This window comes from Marmota flaviventris, chromosome 13 (assembly GCF_047511675.1).
Source record: "Marmota flaviventris isolate mMarFla1 chromosome 13, mMarFla1.hap1, whole genome shotgun sequence".
Classification (NCBI taxonomy): domain Eukaryota; kingdom Metazoa; phylum Chordata; class Mammalia; order Rodentia; family Sciuridae; genus Marmota; species Marmota flaviventris.
The window spans coordinates 76,947,521-76,964,668 of record NC_092510.1 but is presented as its reverse complement, the minus strand read 5'-3'; the positions used below and the strand labels follow the sequence as shown (position 1 = coordinate 76,964,668).

Genomic DNA, 17,148 nt, shown 5'->3' with positions numbered 1-17,148 from the left:
ATAAAAGCTCCCATTGTTGGTTTTAGTCCTTTCCTGAATTTGGAAGGGAAGTTTTAAAATAAGACATGAACACGCCCCACTTGGATAATCTCTCTTCAGGTTAATAAATTAAGGTATCTCAGAATTTACATGCTAAACAGGAATCCTATGCTGTTACATAAGGCCTGCATTTTCAGGCTATACTACTATTCCATTAGCTATCATCTGAAAATTGGTAAAAATTCATGAATCATTATCTCATTATCTAGTTCCTCTGATTCATAAGGAAGACTGTTCTTAATTCTTCCTAAATCAAATGCTATTATTACTTGGGGACATCATTTTTTCATATTTATTCATTTTTATAATATGGTTCAAGTACCTATTATAGTAAAGAAAAAAACATGGACACATATCTTTTGTATTTACTATACATATATTATGGGTTATGATATATGTTTTGGTGTGTGTTTTTATTTGTGCATGTTTGTGTCTGTGCATGTATAATACAATTCCTACTTTCTTAAGTATATTGTCATTTTTTAAAGTTCAGTTATTTTACAGTAAAACATGGCATCTAGTAGTAAATTACTATAATTATCTAAGCATTAATATTCATACTGTACCTTAACAGACTTGACTAAAACACTTTAAGTCAATAATATGCTCTTTACTTATCTGAATTTATGTCCCAAACTATTCATCCCAGATTTAAAAAAAAAAAAAAAAACTTCTATGGCCTTAACATATGAATTCACTTTTGTTCTTGGATTTATTTATAGTATGGTTTGCAGGTTATATACTTCATGGTATATTTGTATTTTTTCATCCCAAAAACTTGGTGATTTCATTCTGTATGAAATTAATTTATCATGAAGAATGAAGAGAAAGTAAGGTAAAAGGAAAACAATAATGCGTTGAATTCATAGTGTACTTGTTTTATGTCACTCATCTCTATAATTTTTTCAGGTATGGTTTCATTTATATAGTTATTATTTGAATTATTTAATCTCTTTGAATTAATTTTGCCTTAGTAGACATCTTTTAAACTAATGATTTTTTTGTTTCATAAACTTTGGTTTGTTGAACATTTCCTGTTATCAAAAGTAACAAGGACTGGTGTATGTTATGTTCATATTGATATTCAGTTCAGCCTATATTCTCAGCATCACTCTTAATTGGCTATGTGAGACACTGTAACTACTCTTCAGAAGTTTCCCCATTCCACAGATCTTTCACTCCAACTTTAAATTGCTTTGGGTATTGGGGAACAATTATAATAATTATTGCATGACCAATGTTTACTCTTCCACATGTAAGGAATTGAGCATCACTTGTTAAACTGAGAGCTTACTGAAAATCAACATTTGGACCCATTAAGTTGTCCTGAACTTAAGTCCACAAATACTGGTCTGGTAACTAATTTGATAATCTGGAAAGCAACCTTCCCCAATTCAATCAAAACTCATCTGTACGTACAACAACTGTGTTTGGACATAGTTGTACAGGGATAAGCAACAGAGATGAGCTGCTTTCCACGTCCCTTGTCTCCCAATACACATATTAACCAAGTTCACTTGCTGGAAGTAGAGGACAACCAAAGGCAGCAATTTAGGTCTGGCGCAAGGTGAACTGGATCAGTGAGGGAGTTTCTGCCTGGGAGGGGATGGCAGAGCAGGCGCAGAAGTGGTTTAGCATCCTAACATGCATTGTAGTTACATTTTTCTGGAAAGGGTAGTAAACTAAGGCTTCTTAGTCCTGAATCCCAGAAGGGCTGGGTCTGGAACATTGCCACCATGCCCTGTAGGTCAGTTTCTTACAGTCATCTTCCTTTTGCATTCATGGTGGGTTGATCAGAGTGCTCATGTCCCTCATCTGTGGCATCTCCTGACAAATGTGTGATCCCCACTTCAATAGGATATTAATTTATTCTAACAAGTTTGCAGGGTGAGTGATTTCACAGCCAATGTTTCATAGTCTGAGGCAAGTGATTATTCCCACAACCTGGAACATTCTTTTTTTTCAGTTCTTTTTTTATTCTTTTTTTTATTATTAGTTGTTCAAAACATTACAAAGCTCTTGACATATCATATTTCATACATTTGATTCAAGCAGATTATGAACTCCCATTTTTACCCCGTATACATATTGCAGATTCACATCGGTTACACATCCACTTTTTTACATATTGCCATACTAGTGTCTGTTGTATTCTGCTGCCCTTCCTATCCTCTACTATACCCCCTCCCCTCCCCTCCCCTCTCCTCCCATCTTCTCTCTCTACCCCATCTACTGTAATTCATTTTTCTCTCTTGTTTTTTTTCCTCTTTCCCCTCACTTCCTCTTATATGTAATTTTGTATAACAATGAGGGTCTCCTTCCTTTACCATGCAATTTCCCTTCTCTCTCTCTTTCCCTTCCACCTCTCACCCCTGTTAAATGTTAATCTTCTTCTCATGCTCTTCCTCCCTATTCTGTTCTTAGTTACTCTCCTTATATCAAAGATGACATTTGGCATTTGTTTTTTAGGGATTGGCTAGCTTCACTTAGCATAATCTGTTGTAATGCCATCCATTTCCCTGCAAATTCTATGATTTTGTCATTTTTTAATGCAGAGTAATACTCCATTTTGTATAAATGCCACATTTTTTTTTATCCATTTGTCTATTGAAGGGCATCTAGGTTGGTACCACAGTCTTGATATTGTGAATTGTGCTGCTATGAACATCAATGTAGCAGTGTCCCTGTAGCATGCTCTTTTTAGGTCTTTAGGGAATAGACCAAGAAGGGGAATAGCTGGGTCAAATGGTGGTTCCATTCCCAGCTTTCCAAGAAATCTCCATACTGCTTTCCAAATTGGCTGCACCAATCTGCAGTCCCACCAGCAATGTACAAGTGTACCCTTTTCCCCACATCCTCGCCAGCACTTGTTGTTTGACTTCATAATGGCTGCCAATATTACTGGAGTGAGATGGTATCTTAGGGTGGTTTTGATTTGCATTTCTCTGACTGCTAGAGATGGTGAGCATTTTTTCATGTACTTATTGATTGATTGTATGTCCTCCTCTGAGAAGTGTCTGTTCAGGTCCTTGGCCCATTTGTTGATTGGGTAATTTGTTTTCTTATTGTTTAATTTTTTGAGTTCTTTGTATACTCTGGATATTAGGGCTCTATCTGAAGTGTGAGGAGTAAAGATTTGTTCCCAGGATGTAGGCTCCCTATTTACCTCTCTTATTGTTTCTTTTACTGAGAAAAATCTTTTTAGTTTGAGTAAGTCCCATTTGTTGATTCTAGTTATTAACTCTTGTGCTATGGGTGTCCTATTGAGGGATTTGGAGCCCGACCCCACAGTACGTAGATTGTAGCCAACTTTTTCTTGTATCAGATGCCGTGTCTCTGATTTGATATCAAGCTCCTTGATCCATTTTGAGTTAACTTTTGTGCATGGCGAGAGAAAGGGATTCAGTTTCATTTTGTTGCATATGGATTTCCAGTTTTCCCAGCACCATTTGTTGAAGATGCTATCCTTCCTCCATTTCATGCTTTTAGCCCCTTTATCAAATATAAGATAGTTGTAGTTTTGTGGATTGGTTTCTGTGTCCTCTATTCTGTATCATTGGTCCACCCGCCTGTTTTGGTACCAGTACCATGCTGTTTTTGTTACTATTGCTCTGTAGTATAGTTTGAGGTCTGGTATCACTATACCGCCTGATTCACACTTCCTGCTTAGAGTTGTTTTTGCTATTCTGGGTCTTTTATTTTTCCATATGAATTTCATGATTGCTTTCTCTATTTCTACAAGAAATGCCGTTGGGATTTTGATTGGCATTGCATGAAACCTATAGAGAACTTTTGGTAATATCGCCATTTTGATGATGTTAGTTCTGCCTATCCATGAACAGGGTATATTTTTCCATCTTCTAAGATCTTCTTCTGTCTCTCTCTTTAGGGTTCTGTAGTTTTCATTGTATAAGTCTTTCACCTCTTTTGTTAGGTTGATTTCCAAGTATTTTATTTTTTTTTAAGGATATTGTGAATGGAGTGGTTGTCCTCATTTCCATTTCAGAGGATTTGTCACTGATATACAGGAATGCCTTTGATTTATGCGTGTTGATTTTATATCCTGCCACTTTGCTGAATTCATTTATTAGCTCTAATAGTTTCTTTGTAGACCCTTTTGGGTCTGCAAGGTATAGAATCATGTCAACTGCAAATAGTGATAATTTAAGTTCTTCTTTTCCTATTTTTATGCCTTTAATTTCTTTCGTCTGTCTAATTGCTCTGGCCAGTGTTTTGAGAACTATATTGAATAGAAGTGGTGATAGAGGGCATCCCTGTCTTGTTCCAGATTTTAGAGGGAATGCCTTCAATTTTTCTCCATTCAGAATGATGCTAGCCTGAGGCTTAGCATAGATAGCTTTTACAATGTTGAGGTAAGTTCCTGTTATCCCTAGTTTTTCTAATGTTTTGAACATAAAGGGATGCTGTACTTTGTCAAATGCTTTTCCTGCATCTATCGAGATGATCATATGGTTCTTATCTTTAAGTCTATTGATGTGGTGAATAACATTTATTGATTTCCGTATATTGAACCATCCTTGCATCCCAGGGATGAATCCTACTTGATCATGGTGCCCAATTTTTTTGATGTGTTTTTGCATCCGATTCGCCAGAATTTTATTGAGGATTTTTGCATCTAGGTTCATTAGAGATATTGGTCTGTAGTTTTCTTTCTTTGAAGTGTCTTTGTCTGGTTTCGGAATCAGGGTGATGTTGGCTTCATAGAATGAATTTGGAAGAGCTCCCTCTTTTTCTATTTCCTGAAATAACTTGAAAAGTATTGGTATTAATTCTTCTTTAAATGTTTTGTAAAACTCCGCTGTATACCCATCCGGTCCTGGGCTTTTCTTGGTTGATAGTCTTTTGATTGCTTCTTCTATTTTACCCATTGGTATTGGTCTGTTCAAATTGTGTGTATCCTCCTGACCCAGTCTGGGCAAATCATATGACTTAAGAAATTTATCAATGTCTTCACTATCTCCTATTTTATTGGAATATAGATTTTCAAAATAATTTCTAATTTTCTTCTGTATTTCTGTAGCATCTGTTGTGATATTGCCTTTTTCATCCCGTATGTTAGTAATTTGAGTTCTCTCTCTTCTCTTCATTAGCATGGCTAAGGGTCTGTCGATCTTATTTATTTTTCTGAAGAACCAACTTTTAGTTTTGTTAATTTTTTCAATAGTTTCTTTTGTTTCAATTTCATTGATTTCCGCTCTGATTTTAATTATTTCTTGCCTTCTGCTACATTTGCTGTTGTTTTGCTCTACCTTTTCTAGGGCTTTGAGATGAAGTGTGAGCTCATTTATTTGTTGGTTTTTTTCTTTTTTTGAGGAATGACCTCCAGGCGATGAATTTCCCTCTTAAAACTGCTTTCATTGTGTCCCATAGATTCCGATATGTTGTGTCTGTATTTTCATTTATCTCTAAGAATTTTTTGATTTCCTCCTTTATGTCTTCTGTAACCCATTGATCATTCAGTAACATATTGTTCATTTTCCATGTGATGTAGGATTTTTCCTTCCTTCTTTTATCATTGATTTCCAGTTTCATTCCATTATGATCAGATAAAATATATGGTATTATCTCCACTCCTTTATATTTACTGAGGGTTGCCCTATGGCATAATATATGGTCTATTTTTGAGAAGGATCCATGTGCTACTGAGAAAAAAGTATATCCTCTTGATGATGGTTGATATATTCTATATATGTCAGTTAAGTCTAGGTTATTGATTGTGATATTGAGTTCTATAGTTTCTTTATTCAACTTTTGTTTGGAGGATCTGTCCAATGGTGAGAGAGGTGTGTTGAAGTCACCCATGATTATTGTGTTGTGGTCTATTTGATTCTTGAACTTGAGGAGAGTTTGTTTTATGAACGTCACAGCACCGTTATTTGGTGCATAAATATTGATAATTGTTATGTCTTGTTGGTGAATGGTTCCTTTTAACAGTATATAATGTCCTTCCTTATCCCTTTTGATTAATTTAGTCTTGAAGTCGATTTTATTCGATATGAGAATGGCCACCCCTGCTTGCTTACGTAGACCGTGTGCGTGGTATATTTTTTCCCAACCTTTCACCTTCAGCCTGTGTATGTCTTTTCCAATCAGATGTGTCTCCTGGAGGCAGCATATTGTTGGATTTGTTTTTTTAATCCATGTTACCAGCCTATGTCGCTTTATTGGAGAGTTTAAGCCATTAACGTTTAGAGTTACTATTGATACATGGTTTGTACTGCCAGCCATGTTTGATTATTTATCTTTTTTTTTTTTAATTTGGTTTGGTTCTCCATGATTAGCTTTACCCCCACCCTCTGTCTTTACTGAGGTACTTCCCACTGTTGGTTTTGGTTATTGTTTTTCATTTCTTCCTTGTGTAGTGTTTTGCTCAAGATGCTTTGCAATGCTGGTTTTCTGGCTGCAAATTCTTTTAACTTTTGTTTATCATGAAAGATTTTTATTTCGTTGTTGTACCTGAAGCTTAATTTTGCTGGATACAAAATTCTTGGTTGGCATCCATTGTCTTTCAGTGTTTGAAATACGTTGTTCCAGGATCTTCTCGCTTTCAGTGTCTGTGATGAAAAATCCGTTGTTAACCTTATTGGTTTACCCCTGAATGTAATCTGCCTCCTTTCTCTTGTAGCTTTTAATATTTTCTTTTTGTTCTGTATATTGGATATCTTCATAACAATGTGTCTTGGCGTTGGTCTACTGTGATTTTGTATGCTCGGTGTCCTGTATGCATCTACAATTTGTACAACCGTTTCCTTTTTTATTTCTGGAAAGTTTTCTATAATTATTTCATTCAGCAGGTTGCTCATTCCCTTGGTTTGAGCCTCTATACCTTCCTCTATCCTGATGACTCTTAAGTTTGTTTTTTTTATGTTATCCCATATCTCTTGGATGTTTTTCTCATGATTTTTTACCAGCCTTTCTGAGTTGGCTAGACTCTTTTCAAGATGATATATTTTGTCTTCATTATCTGATGTTCTGGCTTCTACTTGCTCCACTCTGTTAGTGATACTCTCATTTGAGTTTTTAATTTGGTTTATAGTTTCCTTTATTTCTAGAATTATTGTTTGATTTTTTTTATAATCTCTATCTCCTGATAAAGATGCTTATTTGTTTCTTTTATGTTACTTCTTGTTCTGTTTGACTGCTGAGTTACTGTTTACTCATATAAATTTATTTGATGCTTGGGAGGAAAGGTATTAGAAGGGAAGGGAAGAAGTCACTAAAGAGAATGAGCATAAGCAGGTAGAATTCAAGGAAGGGGGAATAAGGAAATTGAAAAGAAATGAAAAGACAAAAGAAAAAAATAGAAAATATAAAAAGAAAAAAATTTAAAAAATAATAAAAAAACTATTAAAAATAAAAAAAATTAAAAAAATTAAAAAATAAAAAAACCCAAATAATAAAAAAAAAAAATAATAAATGCAGTCTTAGAGTTTGATTAACTTCTCTTCCATTAGGTGGAGCTGTGCCCATGGGGCCAAGCTTCTCCTCTCAATACGCGGGAACCAATCACTGTGCAGCATCTCCTCCTCCCAGATTGGGCGGGTCTCCAATCCTGAGTGCCTAGGGCCTTTTCTTGTGTCTAGTCACTTCCCCACTTTTCCTCAAGCCAGGCCCCATTCACAGGTGACGCTCACCACAATACTGGCTATACACCAGGTCTGCTGCTCCCTGGAGCCCTATTTTCTTGAACGACTGGACACACTTTCCCTGTTTGCCATTCCCTCAGACCCTAAGTTTGTGGAGCTTGGGGCTTAGAACCCTTAGCGTATTTTGCTTGCCCTCTGGTAGCCACACCCCCGGTAGCTGGTGCAAGAGACCTCAGTTGTCAGCACTGGTGGGAGCGGTAGCCGGGGGTTCCACGCCATGGGTTCCGCGCCGCGGGTCCCGTGCCACTCCTGATTCGCTCGGTCTGACTATCGTGCTCACAGGAGAGCTGGGAGGGGCCCTTAAGTTTTCCCTGCTGTGTGGACAGGGAAGGCTAGGGGGTTACACACCTGTCACCACCAGTTTCAATGAAGTTATCTCCTCCACCACATTCTGGTGACGTCAGTTCTCTGCCATGGTGGTATCCCATGCAAATGGTGACAGTTCGTTTCCTTTGCCAGGTGACCAATGCAACGGATGTGTCCTGACTGGCTCTCCCAAGCCCCGTCTCAATCCTGTGGCCACTGCCTATGAAGGCTCGGTTGGTATTAACCTCCGCAGGTTCAGAAAGCCTGACCAGTTGTTTCAGCGGGATCGTTTAGTGCTGAGTCACAATGGTTTGTCTGCGAGACGCAGGCGAACAGGAGCTTGAATTCAGCCGATCCGGGCTCCATGTATGTTCTGAGAGGCCCAGACTGTTCGCCCCAGATCCACGTCAGCTCAGCATTGCCTAGTGATCCTGAGCAAACAGCATTTAGACGGTTTAAGACTCCCTATGCCCGCGCAGCTGAAGAGGTCAGAGACTTGATCTCTCCGCGCGGGCCACCATGTTGGATCCGAGTTTTAGAACATTCTTTTGATTAAAAATTTATACCTAACCATTCTCTTTCCACTGATAACTGAGTACAGTTAAGTTTTTCCTATATGATCTCAATTTATTTGTGGTACTCACCAACCATTCTGTTATTTATACATGGTTTCTGCGTAGATTTTAATGCTGCCTGTTAGTCATGAAAGTAGTAGAAAGAGAATGGATTCTTGATTTTGCTTCTGCTTAATTTTTGGTAATGTCATCGTAGGCAAGTAAAGTAAGATCATGCACAGTGTGGCACATAGGAGTTGTGATCTACGTTATCTCAGTGAATTTTTTTTCACTTATAATTTTGAGGATCATTTTGATCTTAAGCTGAAAGGACATAAACTAAAAATTGGTTTGAGGCTCAATTTTCTCCCATCTCTTTTGTAACTTTGATATTTTCTTATGTGTGTCTCTATTCAAAGATGAAAATTTCTACTTGATCTCTTTAAATAATTTCTAAAGTGAGAATGTCTCTGTCTAGTTTGACTTGTGGCTTCACCACAATACACACTGCAGAGAAGTTTTCCTACCTCTCCGTATGATAAACTGAGTGTTAGAGTTTAAGTTGAGCTGGTTATCCTGAAAATTGGTGGTGATTATGAAAGATGATTTATGTGTGCATGTGGCAGGAGGGAATTGCTGATTACCTAATTAATCTGAACATCTTTGTTTCACTTATCTGGTCAAAAACTTTAGAAATTACATTGCATGGTGTCAGAAGGACAGTGAAAGCCACTGTGTCTAAGCACTCACTGTGTGCTTTTTTTCTAATAATGGGACCTTTCTTCTAAAGAGGACTATCAGTTTCTCTGCCTGACCTTCAAGTCCTTAGGTATACCTTCCTCATGCTTCTCTTCAATGCCAGCTTTTCACACAGCAGTTTCTATCTGAAAAGAAATCACACAGCAACACTTCCATACTTAGATATTGTTCAAACTGTTTTCTTTTTGAGGACATTCCATTTCTCTCTTTTTTTGTTCCAAACCAAGCTCATTTTTTTTTTAATTAGAAATTCAGACTCACAGGCCCTGATCCTAGCTAAATCTTCCGATATTAGAAATATGACTGAAAAACTCTCAATATCTTGGTATCATATAAATATCTTGGTACAGGGCCTTCCAAAAGAGAATTATATTAACAAGGTCCTCAGGACATTTATATGCATACAAATATTTAAAAGAGTGGAATAGTTGATTCTTCAGTTTTCAAAGCAAAAACATTCAGCTTGTATTTGGTATGAAAACAAGGTGTAATAATTTTTGTATAGTTCATAGAGCTCTAGTAGACTATTGCCAAAGAAGTGAGCTTCAGCTGGGGAAATGATATTGGCCAAATTTTATTGTTTTATTTTATTTTTATATTTGTGCAAATGGGATTTCTTTTAACCTATTTGTACATGCACAAATGTAACAATAATGTACCAATGAACATATGAAAATAGAAAAACAAAACAAAAATACAACTCTGAGCTACATATTTCACTTACTATCTATAGGCCCAATAACTTTGGACAGATTTTGTCTTTCAAATTAAAAAAAATTATTATACATTATAGTCATATATAATAGAGAGGTTTATTTTGACACATTTATAAATGCATATAACAAAATTTTCTCCATTTCAATTCCTATTACTTCCCCTTTCCTTCTACTCCTTCCTTCCCAATATGCGTTCACTACTCTACTGGTCTTCTCTCTACTTATTTTCTGTTTTTAATTTTTTTAAAAAATGGTATATTATTGTTTTATATAAAAGTAGAATCCATTGTAATATATTTACATATACACATAGTATAATTTGATGAACTTCATTTCACAGTTCTTCCATATTTCCATCCCTTCTCTCTCTCCACAATCTTTCCCCTCCATTCTACTGTTTCCCTTTTTATTTTCCCAAGATTTCCACCCACCCCCCTTTTTAATAATTCCTTATTTCTCTCTAATTTAGGATATGAGAAAAAAATCCAGCCCTTCACTTCCTGAGTCTGGGCTATTTCACTTAGCATGATGTTTCCCAATTATGTTCATTAACCTGCAAATGACATATTTCATTCTTCTTTTTGGCTTAGTAAAACTCCATTGTTTATACACCACATTTTGTTCACCCATTTGTCTGGTGACAGGTACTGCGGGTGGTTACATAACTTGGCTATTGTACATTCCACTGCTATAGATATTGATATGTATGTATCACTATAGTATGCTGATTATATTCCTTTTGGATAAGTACCAAGAGTGGGATAGCTGGTCATATGATAAATTTGTTTGCTTTTGATAAAGTATTATGTTCAATGCATATATATATATATATATATATATATATATATATATATATATATATTTAAGCATGATAACCATTTTCTTAGGTTTATATAAACAAATAAATCATCATGGACAACACTTAAGTCACAGAATAAAACAAATGAAGAGAGACTATGTTTTATTCTCCATCACGTATGCCCAGAGCTGATCTATGCAATGATTGTGTTCAAGAAAAATGAAAGAGTAAGAGTGGGATGCTTCTATGAGATCAACAGTTAACTTCATCTTTGAACAGATGTTAAATTGCCAAATATGAGGTTCAATTTGCTGTGGTTAAATGGTTGCCCTTTTAAAATACACATTTATCTGATGGAAAAGAGAGTAAAATTTTAGGTAGACAAATAAATATACTTAAATTTAACAAACCTGCTTTAAAATTTTGAATGTTGCTTTTATAAATTTTCTTGGAATTCTATTCTTTATTATAGTTGGCCTTCCCCACTGTTCTCACTGGGATTGACGAAATGAAGTAGTCAGGTTCGTTGTCTGTAATATTCTAGGGCTTTTGAAAAGTCAACAGACAGTGTTGTCCATAGTAAGAAAAGTTGCTTCTGAATTTGATTCTGATCCTAGATAAATCTTCAGATATTAGAAATATGACAGAGAAACTCTCAATATCTTGGTATCATATTTTAGGTACTCTGTGGAAGATAATTGAATGACACTATTGAAGCACTCTGTCACCCTAGAAAAATGATTCTAAAGATATATTTTATATTTTTTGCTTGACCCTGAAAAGATTTTGTGTTGGAAGTTCCTTTGACATTGTGAAAGCTGGGACATGAATAAGATAAATCAGACATTTTTGACAGAATTCATTCTTCTGGGACTCTCTTGTTATCCGAAACTAGAGCTCATTTTCTTTACTCTGATTCTAATTATATACCTAGTGATTCTAAGTGGAAATGGTGTTCTGATCACAGCAAGCATCTTTGAGTCTCATCTTCACACTCCTACATACTACTTCCTGGGCAACCTCTGCTTCCTGGATATCTGCTACACATCATCCACTATTCCTTCAGGATTGGTGAGATTGGTCTCAAAGAAAAGAAACATTTCCTTCTCTGGATATTCAGTACAGATGTTCTTTGGATTTGCAATGGGATCCACAGAATGTTTTCTCCTTGCCATGATGGCTTTTGATCCCTATGTGGCCATCTATAACCCTCTGAGGTACCCCATCATCATGAGTAAGGGGGTGTGTATATTGATGGCCTCTGTATCATGGTTGTCTGGTGGAATCAATTCAGCTGTGCAAACCTCTCTTGCCATACGACTGCCTTTCTGTGGGAAGAACATTATCAATAATTTCACCTGTGAGATCTTAGCTGTCCTCAAGCTGGCTTGTGCTGATATATCCCTCAATATTATTACCATATCAATATCAAATATGGCCTTCCTGGTTCTCCCATTGCTGGTCATTCTCTTCTCCTATGTTTATCCTCTACACCATCTTGAGAATGAACTCAGCCACAGGGAGACACAAGGCCTTTTCTACCTGCTCAACTGACTGTGGTGATCATATTCTTTGGTACCATCTTCTTTATGTATGCAAAAACCCAAGTCCCAAGACCTGAATCGGGAAGATAAGTTGCCAACTTCAGACAAGCTTATTCCTTTGTTTTATGGGGAAGTGATCCCCATGTTGAACCCTATCATCTATAGCTTGAGGAATAAGGATGTTAAAGCTGCTGTAAAACATATGCTAAACCAAAAAGGTATTCAATAACACTATCTGAAAATGCAAGAGGTACAAGATGGACTCATGTTAAAATTGATGGGAATATTTTGGTAGAATCCCAGGAAGAAATATTTTATTCTGTCTTCATTATCCTTGTTCAGCAAGAATGGTTGAGAAACACAATTTGCTACAAACTCTGTTTCCAACATGTCATGATCCAAATCTCATAAACATCATGAATCCCATTTGAATCCCATTCTTGGTGATGCCTAAAGAGAGTTTTCCTAGTGGACTGTGTGGATCAGCAGAGAACAGTCACCTTTAAGCTTTGGAAACAGGGAGACAAGAGCACAAATTCTCCAATTCTGGCTAAATGAAATTGGAGAAATTATTCATTCTTTCTAAACCATACTTGTCTTACTTATAGGAAATAAATAAGTAAAATACAGTTCTTAATGTCATATAATTTCAATCACTTGGAAAAAAACAATTGACATAGTACCAGCATCATACTGTCTTCAAATTTCCGAACTGAAACTGAGACTGTATATCAAGTACTGAAAATTAATAGTTAGCACCTCTTATTCTAAACTAATAATTACTAAATTCAGGTTGCCCTCTGTAAAATTTGCCCTATTAATATAAATCACATCCTTCTTGATAACCCTCCAATATCTATGTAAAGAGATCAGGCCAGAAGAAATCTGTAGTGTAAAATGAATGTTGGGAGCTATTTCACTATTGTCCCAGTGAGAGGAGAGAAACTATTCCAACTGAAGCTTAGTGAAGAGGCTGAGAAGAGCCTCTTAAGATTTTGAGAGCTTACAAAGGAAGGAGAGTCTGACTTCTGGCTTGATGAGTGAAAGCCTAAGAAGGTCTGAAGGATGCAGACTAGCAGAGAAGCTAGTTTAGTGGAGAGAGGTGGGTGAGTATTGCAGACCAAAAATAAACAGAAGCATTTCAAATCTGCCTGAGGTATTCTCTCAGGCTCAGAAAGAGTGAAAAAAGGTGTTAGTGAATGGACAATGAAGATCAATTCTTGTTATTTTACAATAAAGGGAAATTCCTTGATAAATATAGAATGATTTTATTTATTTATTTATTTATTTTTGGTACATTGCTTATTAAAAAGTCTGATGTTGAGTACAGGCTAAATTTGGGCTGTGCTATCCAGATTTCCCATGGCCTCTTAGCTCATTATGATGGCTGGGCTTTGACTTCATTTTTCCATTCAAGTTTCCTTTTTGTTATTTGTGGGAAGAACACAACCTCTCTATATCTCCTACTCAGATTCTCTGCTCTTTGCCAACCCACTTCCTGCAGATCAGTCCTGGTTTCTACCCACTGTGATCCCTAAACCCTGCTGTGCTGTGACTGTCCCACAGAGCTGAATATTGTTACTGCAGAGCACCTTTGGCTGCTGGCTTCTCTCCTCTGTTGGACTTTGTTGGTGTTGACCCACAAGGCGTGAAGAAGAACATGTAAATGATGGCCCTAGAACATCTGGTGCCCCTCCTCCATCTCTTTCGCAGGCCCTATATTTACATCTGATCTTGTTTAGTTGTGTTTAATGTTTGACCTATTTAAATAAGATTTTTGACCAGTAAAATAATAGTATTTCCATTGTTTTAGCCAACTCCTTAGCACCTAACCTTAATTTTTCCCCACAACACTAAAGATCTGCATCTTCTGTGCAAGCTTATATCAGGTTGAACTCATCACCTTCTGGGATATACCATAGATATGTATGAGTGAATGCAATCTGGCTTTGATATAGACAATTGTTCTCATGTTAATGATCAGAGAGCTCACAGACTGGAAAATAAATCATACTCTGGAATATCAGAAAATCTCCAATAAATTCATATATTCTAAATTTCCAGAAAACATCAATGCATAAGAAAGAAAAAGTACTGCACTTTTAGCCATCTCCCAAAACACTCATTTTTAACATTTTTGTGATTAACTAGGAGTCATATATTCATTATGTTTTTATTTTGATTTATCAATAGCTGTATTATAAGCACTTGGGTTTATCTTTTAAATGTACAAATTTTATCAATTCTAAGAAGTGAAATGAATAGACCAGATGACATGAACATTTCTATTTCTGGCAAAATTATGTTCATAAAGGTCATATTATTTACCTTAAACACTGTAATAAGAATTTTGAATCTAATGTATGAAATATCATATGTCAAGAGCTTTGTAATGTTTTGAACAACCAATAATTTAAAATAAATAAATAAATAGAATTTACTGAAACATTTATGTCTCTTTTTCTCTGTATATATAACATAGACATATTTACATACTTATGTATATTTTTCTCAAACGTCTTGGGAAAGTTCATTTTCAAATATTTTGCAAAAGAACAATTTAATAAACTCTGTACACAGATTTACAAGTTAAACATTTCATCATTAATCATATCCACTTATCTCCTTTCTGTATATGTATAATATGATGACATAACTGCATCATATTATACATATTATTTGCCAGGATTAATGGTGTATGCCTGAAATCCCAGCCACTTAGGAGGGTGAGGAAGTTCAATATGAAGTTTGTTGCCAGTCTCAGTTACTTAGTGAGAACTTCAGGAACTTAACGAGACTCTGTCTAAAAATTAAAAATGACTTGGAATATAGCTTAGTGGTAAAAGCACCCCTGGGTTTAATTTCCAGTATCCAAACCAACCAAATATATTATTTAATGTAGTTATCTTCTGAATATATTAATTATTTGGATATGCATAATTATTTGGATATATGTAATTGGCAACAATCCAATTGCTACCATTCACATTGTTGTTCAATAGAATACATCTACTGCAACCTGTAAGTTCTGATATGAATGATGCCTTTGCCATTGAAGCAATAGGACAAAGATGGAAAAGACTGGTGTCTGCCATATTGGCACATGAGCCATATGAAATCCAACATTTTTCATTCCCCTGGATAATTACTGTAAGATAATGCAGGATAGATGTTATTTGATTTTCTAAGTTTCAAGAGAGGTCACATTTTAAAAGTAAGTACTGTATATTTGCAAAGAATTGGATCTTTAAAAAAAGGTTATTGATTAATTAATATATTTTAATTAGGTATATATACATCAGAATGCATTTTGATTCATTGTACAGAATTGCAGCACAACTTTACATTTCTATGGTTATACACAATGTATTGTCACATCACATGTGCACTCATACATGTACCTAGGGTAATGATGTCCATCTCATTCCACCATCTTTCCTTCCCCCATGCAGCCTCCCTCCCATCCCTCCTCTTTACCCAAAGTTCCTCCATTTTTTCCCATAGCTTCCCGGTCCCTGTTATGAATTAGCATTCACTTATCAGAGAGAACATTTGGACTTTAGTTTTGGGGGATTGGCTTATTTCTCTTAGCATGGTATTCTACAACTCCATCCATTTACCTGCAAATGCCATAATTTTCTTCTCTTTTAATACTGAGAAATATTCCATTGTGTGTGTGTAATATATATATATATATATATATATATATATCACAGTTTCTTTATCCATCTATTAAAGGTCATCTAGGTTTCTTCCACAGTTTAGCTATTGTGAATTGAGCTGCTATAAATATGGATGTGGCTGTGTTACTACAGTATGCAGATTTTAAGTCCTTTGGGTATAGACTGAGGAATGGGACAGCTGGGACAAATTATGGTTCCATTCCAAGTTTTCTAAGGAATCTCCATACTGCTTATTAGATTGGTTGCACCAATTTGCAGTCCCACCAGCAATTTATAAGTGTGCCTTTCCCTCTACATCCTCACCAACATTTATTGTTGTCTGTATTCTTGATAATTGCTAGTTTGAGTGGCGTGAGATGAAATCTTAGAGTAGTTTTTATTTGCATTTCTCTAATTAGTAAGATGTTATCTTTTACAGAGCACTCAAGATTCCAGAGTGTGTACTCGTGTGAGATATTAGTAGAGGACATGGTCCTGATGGAGGAAGAAATTTCAGAACAAAAATTAGAATTATGAAAGTTTAGTTTTTACCTCTCAGGCAAGGCCATTTTTTTTTTTTTTGTACAAGGGAGTGAACTCAGGGGCACTAAACTCCTGAGCTACATCCCTAAACCTATTTTGTATTTTATTTAGAGACAGTGTCTCACTGAGACTTAGTGTCTCGCCCTTGCTGAGCCTGGCTTTTAACTCATGATGCTTCCTCCTCAGCCTTCAGAGTCCCTGAGATTATAGGTATCCTCCACTGCACCTTGTCCCAGGCCAATTTTAAGCAACTGTCTTTTCCAATGTTTTAGTCGCTGATGGCTTCTACATGTATCATGTTTTTGCCATTAACTTCTCATTCCTTGAGTAGAATTTGAGCATATACCATGTACCCCAAATGCTAATGTTTAGCATCCTCTAAACTACTTTAGATGGAGCATGACAAAGAGCTCCCCTAGATTCCACTTTTATTGGCAATTGCTTCCCATTCTTTCCATTCTTCATTTATTTTTTCCAGATTATCTTCCTGGGATAGAATTGTTATGCTGAACCACAAAGTTCAATATATACAATGTTAATTTCCTTTTAATTCCATATA

At 35.9% G+C, this 17,148-nt stretch overlaps 1 pseudogene; it reads left to right on the top strand.

Moving 5' to 3' along the window:
• Window positions 1-11,665: 11,665 nt before the first annotated feature.
• Window positions 11,666-12,613, top strand: LOC114098807 (olfactory receptor 13C3-like; annotated as a pseudogene).
• Window positions 12,614-17,148: the final 4,535 nt, after the last annotated feature.